Raw genomic sequence first — 10428 nt, 5'->3', positions numbered from 1 at the left:
TGTGCTCAGTTTAAGATATTAACTATTACATTGAAAGCCCTTCATGGACCCTTCCCCTCTGCTCCACCACAATAGCTTTGTTCACCAGAGCAGGATCTTCTGCAGATACTAACCTGCAAATGGGCAAAACCAACAACTGGCAAGACATGTGCCATCTCCATTTTGATCTGATCTTGTTGAATGACCTTCTGTAACTTTGCCATGCAATGTCCATCGACCTGAACAGAGGGAGTCATTCACACCACCAGTCACCCTGTTCAGACATACAGTATAATCAGATGTCGCTGCTGTTTCCTTCCAGATTTAAAGTGACTGATTATACATCAACATCTGCCTCCCAATAATAACTCGTGGTAGCCCCCCCCCCAGTCCTTCTTGGAACCAAATTTATTTTGTTACCTGCTCCTTTGTGGCGTTTTTTTAGTTCTCTGGTTTCACCAGTGTTTTCTCCGTCTGGGTAGTTCTGCTGTAATATTAACCAACTTCCGAATGTCTGAAGACTGTCCCAGAGCAAAAGGAGCCTCAGACATCTGGTTGCCATTTTTGTTACTACTTAGTGATATGCACATAACCGCATAACCACATAATGTTTTAACCTATACGCATGCACGCATGTGTGCATAATGCTTGCATGTGCATAGTGCACACACGTGCATAATGCACGCTGTGCATAATAGTGGAGAAAAAATAACTGCATGGTGCCGCCATGTGGACGGTAGAAGAGGGTTTCACCGCAGAGTGATTTGAATTGCAGTATGGCAGTCTAACTGATAATATCCAGAACAAAGATATTCAAAACAGAACTGGGTCAGTTTAACACGGACTCAATATGCTGTGTGAACAGGGCCCTAGTGAGAAGGAAACCCAGGGACCTTATTAAGTCTAAACTGAATAGAACTGAGTTTGGTAATACTAATGGATTATGTCCTCTCACATTGCTTTGCTCCAAAACTCCCACTGAACACTTTCCTCCCCAGTCCTCCTTGTTGTCTGCTTTCTTTCCCCTTCCTCAGCCCTCCCAGTTATGTCTTTCCTCCTTCCCACTGCATGCTTTTCTCTCTTTCTCAAGCTTCCCAGTCCTCCCTTATCATGCACGCTTCTCTTACAAGCAAACCATTCTGTCATGTTTCCCATCTCCTGGGCTAATTTCCTATTCCCCTCCCCCTTTATATAATATATTTTTACTGTAGTTGTGTACGTGAGTGCATGTACAAATTATATATACGTGGAAAGATTGGAATTACTCCAGGCTTTCAGAAACAAATTTCAGTCTTAGGTGGCCTCCCTCCCACCCCACCAAGTTTTTAATCAACTCATGGGGGCCTCCATAGAAATATGATTGACAAACTGGCTACATCTTGGTCTCATCCAGGAGCAACAGTTTTAAGTCGTAACAATGTCAAGCTTTTTGTTGCATAGAGAGCCTCTCTGGGAAACCAATAAGACCACAATCAACTGTTTTTAGCAGGGGTCATTTAGCAGAGGGCTTGTCTGTGCTCTTTACTCTGGATTGTGGTTTGTCTAACCTGTTGAGCCAATCCTTGAGCAAGGACCTCAGAGGCAGAGATTTATATGCTGGTGACACTGGCCAAATGAGCGGAAATCTGAGCTTGCTTAAGTCTGCCCTCATGTTAAGTATTCAAGGTCTTTAGTAACAGGAAGAGTTTCATACAGAAATGTAAATCAGATCCTCTAGGCTAATATAAAATGTTTAAATAATACAGCAGGAGGGTTTAGTGGCTGCTGCTTAGTTTTTTAAGAGTTTACTTGTAAAAGGATTACTTTACTGTTCTTTGAAATACAAAGTATTATTTTGTTGTACTAGACTTGGACAATTCTGGATGAAATTGATTGGTAGAAGGTCAACAGGAAGTTTATCTTCATGCATTCATAAATACCGTCATGAATTTGAGAGAATTTTTTTCCTGCAGTGCTTGGGAAGTTTGCATATTACTGTGTACATGTACTTGTCCAGAACATGAAAGTCCCATTTAGATAAAGTGTTATCACTTTACAAATATAGCACACGTGTGTGCTCAAACCAGCCATACCACTGAATGGCAGTGATCACTTGACCAGATGCAAAAGTGACACCTCAGTACCTTCATCGCCAATTCAGCTGAGCACTCTCACAAGAAATCCAGTAAGACCACAAGCAACAATGGGTTTGCATTGGGCAGAAGACAAGTTCTTAGATAGGCGTAGACAACTTTGTGAGCCCATGTGCCAAAAACCTGCCACATGGTGTGCTGTTAAACAAGGGGGATACTGAGCCCCATTGATGCCCACAGTATTTCTTGGGCATCAAACTGATGCTGTGTGATCACCAAAATGGTCTGAGGGTGCTGTTATTTGATGCATATACCAGTGGTTGTCTGTCTGCCCCGGTCTTGTGGTTCTTGGAATATTTCCATATTAAGTTTATGCTGGTTACCTGCTAGAAAATAAAGAACCTGGATTAGAATGTCAGACTAGAATCTGTGAGACCCAAGTTCTAAACCCCGCTTGCTCATGGAAGCTCTGGGTGACTGTGCGTTGGCCATACACTCTCAACCTAACCTGCCTCTCAGGGTTTTTGTTGTGAGGATCAAATGGAGGAAGGGAGAAAGATGCTGCAAGACACATTGGGACTTCCGTGGGAAGCAGTAGGGTATAAATAGCTAAATAAGTAAATAATGCAGTGGGTATAAATTTCTTTGTAAGCCCTGAATGACATGAAGATATTAGTAGCACACGTTACTAGACTTTAAGAAGCACCATGTACATGGACTGAATAATATGACACTGAGATGGCCTTGTGCAAATGTGCCCTGTATAGGATTACTTTTTATGAACCCATATTTTGAAGGGAATTGTGGTAGTGTGAAAGAAAGAAAGAAAGAAAGAAAGAAAGAAAGAAAGAAAGAAAGATAGATAGATAGATAGATAGATAGATAGATAGATAGATAGATAGATAGATAGATAGATAGATAGATAGATAGATAGATAGATAGATGGTTCTGTGTAGGCTGGTTTTATGGTTGCCAGCTCCAGATAGGAAACAATGCCATAGCGTTCACTTTCCAAAGCATCCACTTTCTCCAGGGAACTGATCCCTGTAGTCTGTGGATAAGCTGTAATTGCAGGGCCCACCTGGAGGCTGGCATCATTACCCGGTTCATGTACACCACAGCTAGGGAGGCAATGTGCACACACCTTGCTTGAGGCAGACTTCTCATGACCACCACATCTCTGATGGTTTTGCTAATCAGCCCTAACCAGTTTATGTGGGTTGACCTGATCAAAGTTTTAAAATGCCCAATTTCTTCCCAATACCGATAAAGAGTGAAAGAGTAGGTACTGCGTCCTTCTTCATCAGGGAGTGTCAGATCTTAACTGGACAGGCCTCTCTCAGGCAGGCACAGAGTCTGGGCATGGACAGGATGATTAATTTTTCTTGGGACACAGTTGCAACCCCTGGAGGCTGTTTTACTTAACTGTGCTTTATGACCACTGCTCATGCCCTTGATGCTACTACAGATAAAGGGGAGGCGCTCTGGGAAAGGGAAGCAGACAGTTTCAATTGGGGACATCAGGAAAAAGACCTGCTGTATGGTCATGAATACACAGAAAGAACTGAAATAAAAAGAGCGAGAGAGAAACCAGATCAGGGAATTTAGTAATTACTCTGCAGCAAAAAATCTGCCTCAAACAATTTTATCCTCATTCTCCTCTCCTTCATTTTATCCTTACAACAACCTTATGAAATAGATTAGTCTGAAAAAGAATGACTAGCTTGAAATGGTTCAGTGTGCTTCAGGATTCAGTGGGGTTTTAATCTGGTCTTAATTTGAGACACATAACAACGTAACATGGGTTTTCTTGTTGATTATTTGTGGCAGAGCTCCTGTGTCCCTAACAGGAAGCAAATTCAACAAGGGGACATTTTTCTGTCACTGTCTACAGCTAACTCATTTAGCCTACTGGATTTTTACATGTGGGGCTGCTGTTAAAGGCAGCAGGGAAAAAAAGAAGGAGGAGGTGGAGCAGCAGGTGTATGTTGGAATGGCTAAAGGAATGGCTGGGTGGTGGTGGTGCTGGGCCCCCATGGGTTACTCCTTAGCTAAGAGCATGAGATGTGGCATGGAAATTTTCAGTGGGAAGGGGAATTGGCAAAAACATTATGTAAACAACACAAGTCCTTTTTTGTTTTGCAACAAGTTTACAGAGAACCTGCAACAAAATTCAAATATATAATTCATGCCTGTATATTTGTAATTTTGAGGCTTGGTGTAATAAGAGGTCATTACTTTCAGGGAAGGAAGCTGACCACTTGGTAGTCATGAACAGAACCAGTTCCAGGGTCTGAGGGGCCTTGGGCAGAAAATACCAAATCTTCCCCTCTGCCTACCATCAGAACACCTGCTTACATCTGCCTTCTGGCCCACATTCACAGGTCACCTGCATGCCCTTTCCTAAACAGCACTGGGTGGTGGGTGCAGGTGGGAGTGGCAGTGCTGTGACCATTAGCAGCACTGCTTGCATCACCTGCACATTCTTTTTTGGTAGTGCTGGGCAGCCAAAAGCATAGAAAGTGGAGCACTTGCAAGTGAGGTGCTGCACAGGCAGGTGGCGGAAGAGGAGGAGTGGGGGTTGGTGGTGGAGGGCCCTACCAGAAACCATTGTCCTGGCAGATGCCTCTACCCTCAGTGTATGCTGTTACCACAGACTTGTCATGAAAGCAGGATTAATTTTTGTTTTCCTGTAGGGGGGGAAAAGGTGAATGGGGGGAACAGGATAGCTTAAAATGTTTTTTTTTTTTTTTTTTATAAGCAGGAGAGTTTGTTATTTGTATGGCTTCCACTGCCATCATCACATGAACCCATTCACTCATTCATTCACATTTTTAGCGGGCAGAAAGAAAACCTAGCTAATTTGGTGATCCTTCTTCTTAATTTTCCTCTTTTTCTGACATATCATATAACAATATGTTGGCATGTGTATGATTGAATAGGAGTAACTGAAGACATTCAGAGAAAATTCAGTGACGGGAAAAGGTACAGGCCCCAGATTTCTAGGTACCTTTATTGCTGGTGGAGAGCAATACTGGGCTTCATCCTTGTATATATACACCTTCCTTCTAGAAATCTAGTATATCTAGCAGTGATCTTGGTGGGGGTCCACTGGCATCATTTCAGAGGTTACCAAAGGAGGAAGCTATAGAAGGAAGGAGGCAGAAATGTTTCTGTTCTTACAGTGGAATCCCACTATTGCTCAGATCAACTGGTGAGTTCATTGGTGAATAAAGTCCTGCTTTAGTGCTTCACAGGTCGGTACAAGCTTCTGTCCCCAGTGTTTTTGTAGGTTTTGTGATCTATCTCTACCAAGCTCAGAGCAGACTGCACAGATATTTAAACATTACCATCAAAAATATTACTTTGCTTTTAATTGTGTAGTGCTGCTTTTTGCTACAGAGGCAACCATCTGCCATGGAGTGGACTCCACCAGGGCTAGGTGCTTTTATTCACACAATATCAGTGACAATCAGTGAGCTGAAAAATGACAAGCATCAAAATAATGCATTCTATCTGCAGCAGAAGACCATCTATGCAATGATGAGCTACAGAATGGAACAAAGAATAGGATCCTAGTAAACTAATTTGTGTCCTTGTAGGATCTACATACAGTTCTGGTAATCTTTAAGTGGGCATGTTGTCTTAGACTTGGGGCTGGGGCGGGAGTAATGCCAGTGGCATCATACAACAGCTTTAAAATATGTCAAGTCTTAGTTGATAGTGGTATTTAATGCTTCCTTGAGGTCATAGGCTTACTTCCTGAATATCCTGCTGCTTCCTCCATATCCCTGCTACCTACCTGCAACTGTTCTCATAATGGCTTTTGATTCTGCGCCTGCCAACAGGTTTGCCTAGTGCCACTTGTAAAGATGTAACAGAAAGCAGGATCTTAGTAGCTATCCATGTTCTTCTAACAAAGAAATGAACCACTACATTTGACTCTACAAGGATGGTTAGCATAAAATGAGCAACTTTTAACACATGCCCTTATTTGGGTGACTCTTATTCCAGAAATCCCAAATATTATGAGTACAGTTTTCACTTTTACTATTGGTCCCAAATTTCACCAGTCCAAAACTTAGGCATATCAAGCTAGAGAAAGCTCAGATATTGATGCAGTTAGAATGAATTTTCAATATCTAAAACATTACTGAAAACCAGCATAATAAAGTAATGGATTTAAAGCAAGTCTCCTTGCTTCGTCATTAAAAACTGTTGGTCTACAGTATTTAAAAAGTACCAAGAATAGATTTCTTCAGGGCTTTTTTCGAGCAGGAATGCACAGGAACACAGTTCTGGATGGCTTGGTGTCAGGGGGTGAGGCCTAATATGTAAATGAATTCCTGTTGGGCTTTTTCTACAGAAAGCCCTATATGAAACTATGGTGATGTAAGGGGATGTGGCCTAATATGCAAATGAATTTATGCTAGGCTTTTTCTATCAAAAAAGCCCTGGATTTCTTATATATTATATACAATGGCTAGAATCCGACAAAACTGAATAAGATTTTTAAACAGGCCTGTAGTCAAAAATTCTGCGATAGCAAAATAGAATATTCTATGTGCATCATACGCACTCCTCTGACAGGTCCTAAGAGAGAATTTTGTACCTGTAGCTAATACAATACAATTAGGCTGCAAGGCAACAAACAAAAACAGCAGATAACTTCTTTAGTAATTGGCCCAACTCCTGTAAGGTGAGAGCAATTGTATAAAATAAGAGCTGCATATTTTCCTTTCTAGATTTGTGAATAGATATTCTGTTGGTTCTAATACCCTAGCTGTATGCTGCTTTTATTCCTACTGTTTACCATTGACATTTAATGCTTTAGCTTTTCATTCTAATGACTGTTTTTTTAAAGTTTGATTGCATTTTAGAACAGATTGTAATCTGCCTTGAAAACTTTTTAAGAGGCAGGATATAAATATTTTAAATAAATAAAATATGCCGACTTGCCTAAGTTAAATGCTTTAAGCCTGCAGTACTTCCCATTATTTCTTCATCTCCTTTGATCATTGCATCACACTTGGATTAAGGATGCATAAAAGGCCATTTCTAGCATCTTATACTCAGATTTATATTGTATCCTAAAATGAGATCACTTATTCACAATTCCACTGAAGAAAATACATATGAAAGTCTCAGCAACAAGGTACACATTCTCCTTTCTGTTATCCTTGTTTCCCCTTATAACTATCAGAAATTACATGCTTTCTTAAGAAAAAAACCCCAGATACTTGAAAATCTCCACTGAATATTGGTCTCTAGCATTAAAAAACAAACAAACTAAAAGGAAGTTCCTTCTGCTGTGAACATGTTAATATTTTAGTTTAGCATTTAACTGTCAGCAGTCAGAAGACAATACCATTGACAAGTACCTGGCTCTGGCTATTTGGGTTTATTTTTTCCTGGAAAGCTGTTGGGGCGACAGAGTGGCGTCCGGGTTTCCCAGGTTGTTGTGCTGACATACTGCAGTGGCAGTAGAGGGCAGAAGTCTGACAAAATCTCATTAATCATTTTAAATTAAATCCAACATTCCCCTCTGATGCTGCCAAGCAAAAAAACCTAACTTACAAATGAAAATGCCTTTGGAAAAAAGATCTGATATCCCAGCCTTGTAGGTTTCTAAATAAACAGATCTGAGATGCAAGTATATAAAGGCAATAATTGTTATTTCTAACCTCAACTATTCACAGGTCTCTGTTTTAGGAACATGTTTTTTTCCCCAAGTCTATTTCAAGTTTGCTCCATTGCCTTATTCAGGATGGGTAAAAACAAGATGTTATAACAAAAAAATGATGAATCTTGTTCCTGAAATCTGTGCTTCCTTAACTTAAATCACAAGTCAATCCAAACTGAGTCAGTTTTTCTGAAAATGCTAATACTTTGGGTAGCTGGCAAAGGGAGAGTTTAAAGTTTAAAGGGTATCCTCTCTTTTGTGGGTATCCTACAGATTTGGTTACAGATAAGGACATTTTAGTTGATCTGAATGTGCAAGTTAAGAGTTCTTCAAACTTCTCAAAGTATTTAGGAAAGGCTTCAAAACAGCAACTTGGCTAATTGCCTCTAGATGGCTATTCAAAGAAGCTTTTGTAAGCCATCTATTTGCCATAGATTACTAGAACAAGTGCAAATGAGCAGAATAATAAACCATTTTGTGTAGGCTATAGCTTTTGTGTACTCATTTGCAAGTCAAAATCAACTTCTTGAGCTGGGTCTGGAAAATGTCGAGTGTTGCTGAAAGTGGCATTCTTTAACTCGCCCCAGCAGGGCAGTTACCATCTTCTTGGATAGAGATTCCTTTTATTGAACATCTTCACAACAAGCAGAAATTAACCCCATGTTTTGGGAAGAGATTCTGCTCATGACTTGGCTGCAAAAGGCACCCTGATGTTGATCCACATAGTACTGTATGCAGAACAGTTGTAACCATAATAATGATTTCATTCTCATCTTACCTACATTCCATCATGGAACTCACAGCAGCTTGCACAGGACTCTCAAAAAGTCACCCATCCAAGCACCATCATAAACCAGACCTTACCTGGCCTATCTTCAGTAAGGTTGCTTTAACATGTGCTTGCCAACCAGCAGGACTGTAATATTGTGCTATGAGTAGTTTTGTTTTGTTTATTCTGATATAATTTGTCTCCAGCCAGAAACTTATCCCCTACCTCCCCCCCCCCCCCCCCCCGCAACTGGTTGATAATATCAAAAGCCTTTTAAAGCACAATGGCAGAGATATAATTGCATGTAGATTTTTGAAGCTTGTATCTTCTTACTCCTTAAATCAAAACCAAACTGTGCATGAAGAAACAGGAAATCCTTTAAGTCTGTCCTATGTCCACTTTAATAGTACTTTGGAGATTAGGGGAGATGATTTTCCAAAAGCAATCAAAAACTTGGTAATCTAAAGCTTATTGGGTGCAGTATTTATTTAAAACAGCCATAAAAGGAGATGGGGGAAGGAGAAGAATTCACCAATTAGGTGAGAAGTCGTGGAAGTCTGAAACTACTTTCATGTAAAACAAAACCCTGAGCAGATTTCCCATTGAGAAATATAAAGCATGAATGCCACTCAGTGAAAAAAACCAGTTATAATAAGTAGTATAAACATTGCATTATAAAGTACTGGTCAGCATTGTATTTCTTACGTGTTTTATTGCCTTCCAAGCTGTATTTTCAAAATATTATTTGCCATTCATTGAATGTAATAGATTGTTCTTAAACATTCTTGCTCTTTGGGGAAAAAACCTTTGACAGAAATATTAAGGACATTATCATCTTCTAAACTGTTTGTGTATTTAAACAAATACTGCATTTGAGTTTCTGTACCAACTTTTGAATTTGCTGCAGCATATTCTGAGAGCAAAGCAGTCCTAGGGGAAAAAGCAGAAGCCCTTGCATAACTGACTTACACAACAATAATTCCCACATCTCATATCCCTACATGCTTTCAGTTGACAGGATTGCTTGTAGAAATTTTAGGTCCTTTACGCCTTTCAGATTAGGTCTCAACTTGCCATGTGTTTGATGGCTGGACTCAATTAAGCAAAGTGTTCTTTGGTACACAACTACTTTAATAGTCCCTGAAAATGAGAATGTATTGGTTTTTCCAAAATTAAGATAGTTCCAGAGAACTCAACTAGCTTCAAGAAAAGAAAAATAGCTGATGAAGTTTGCCCTGAAGGAAGGAGATAAAATGCACCTGCTGAAATTCCTTCTTCTACAACACCATTCAAAGTACAAGAACTCATACTGGTGCTCCTAACTTGGGTCTAGAGCCAGTAACTGCATAAGGCTGAAATCCTATGAACATTTTTTGGGGAGTAAGCCCCTGTAAATAAAATGGAACTTATGTCCAAATATGCATGATTAGGACTGCTCTCTAAATACACTCCCTCTCACCATCTGTGCTGTCCAGTCAATGGGTTCTTCTGCCCTTATTTGTGGAATGCAGTAAGTAATGGCCACTAGCTACAATTGATAGGCAGGAGGGCAGTCTCACCAAGTCAGCAGACATTTTTTTCAGTGTGCAGGTCAGTTGTGTGAGCACAATTTATTGCTTGTAATGCTGCTGCCGACCTATAAATCAGGCAGCCTTCCCTGTTCTTCAGACGAGTCCTGTGCAGATGACCTGACTAGTGTTTTGACTCACAAGGCAGGCAGGAAGAGTAGGCATGAGTCTCTCTAGCCTCCTCGTGTGTCCAGCAGCCACTGGAATACAGCATCATTGTTCATTGGGAGCAGGGACTGTGCATACACTATGCAGATGACTAGGCAGTCAGTCAGAAAGCAGGTCTCTCCCCATGGTGAGTCAATGTATAGATGAGTTGTTTGCACATTGCTAGAGATTGTACTGATAGCATAGGAC

This window comes from Heteronotia binoei, chromosome 9, assembly GCF_032191835.1.
Source record: "Heteronotia binoei isolate CCM8104 ecotype False Entrance Well chromosome 9, APGP_CSIRO_Hbin_v1, whole genome shotgun sequence".
Lineage (NCBI taxonomy): Eukaryota > Metazoa > Chordata > Lepidosauria > Squamata > Gekkonidae > Heteronotia > Heteronotia binoei.
This window is presented reverse-complemented; position numbering follows the sequence as displayed.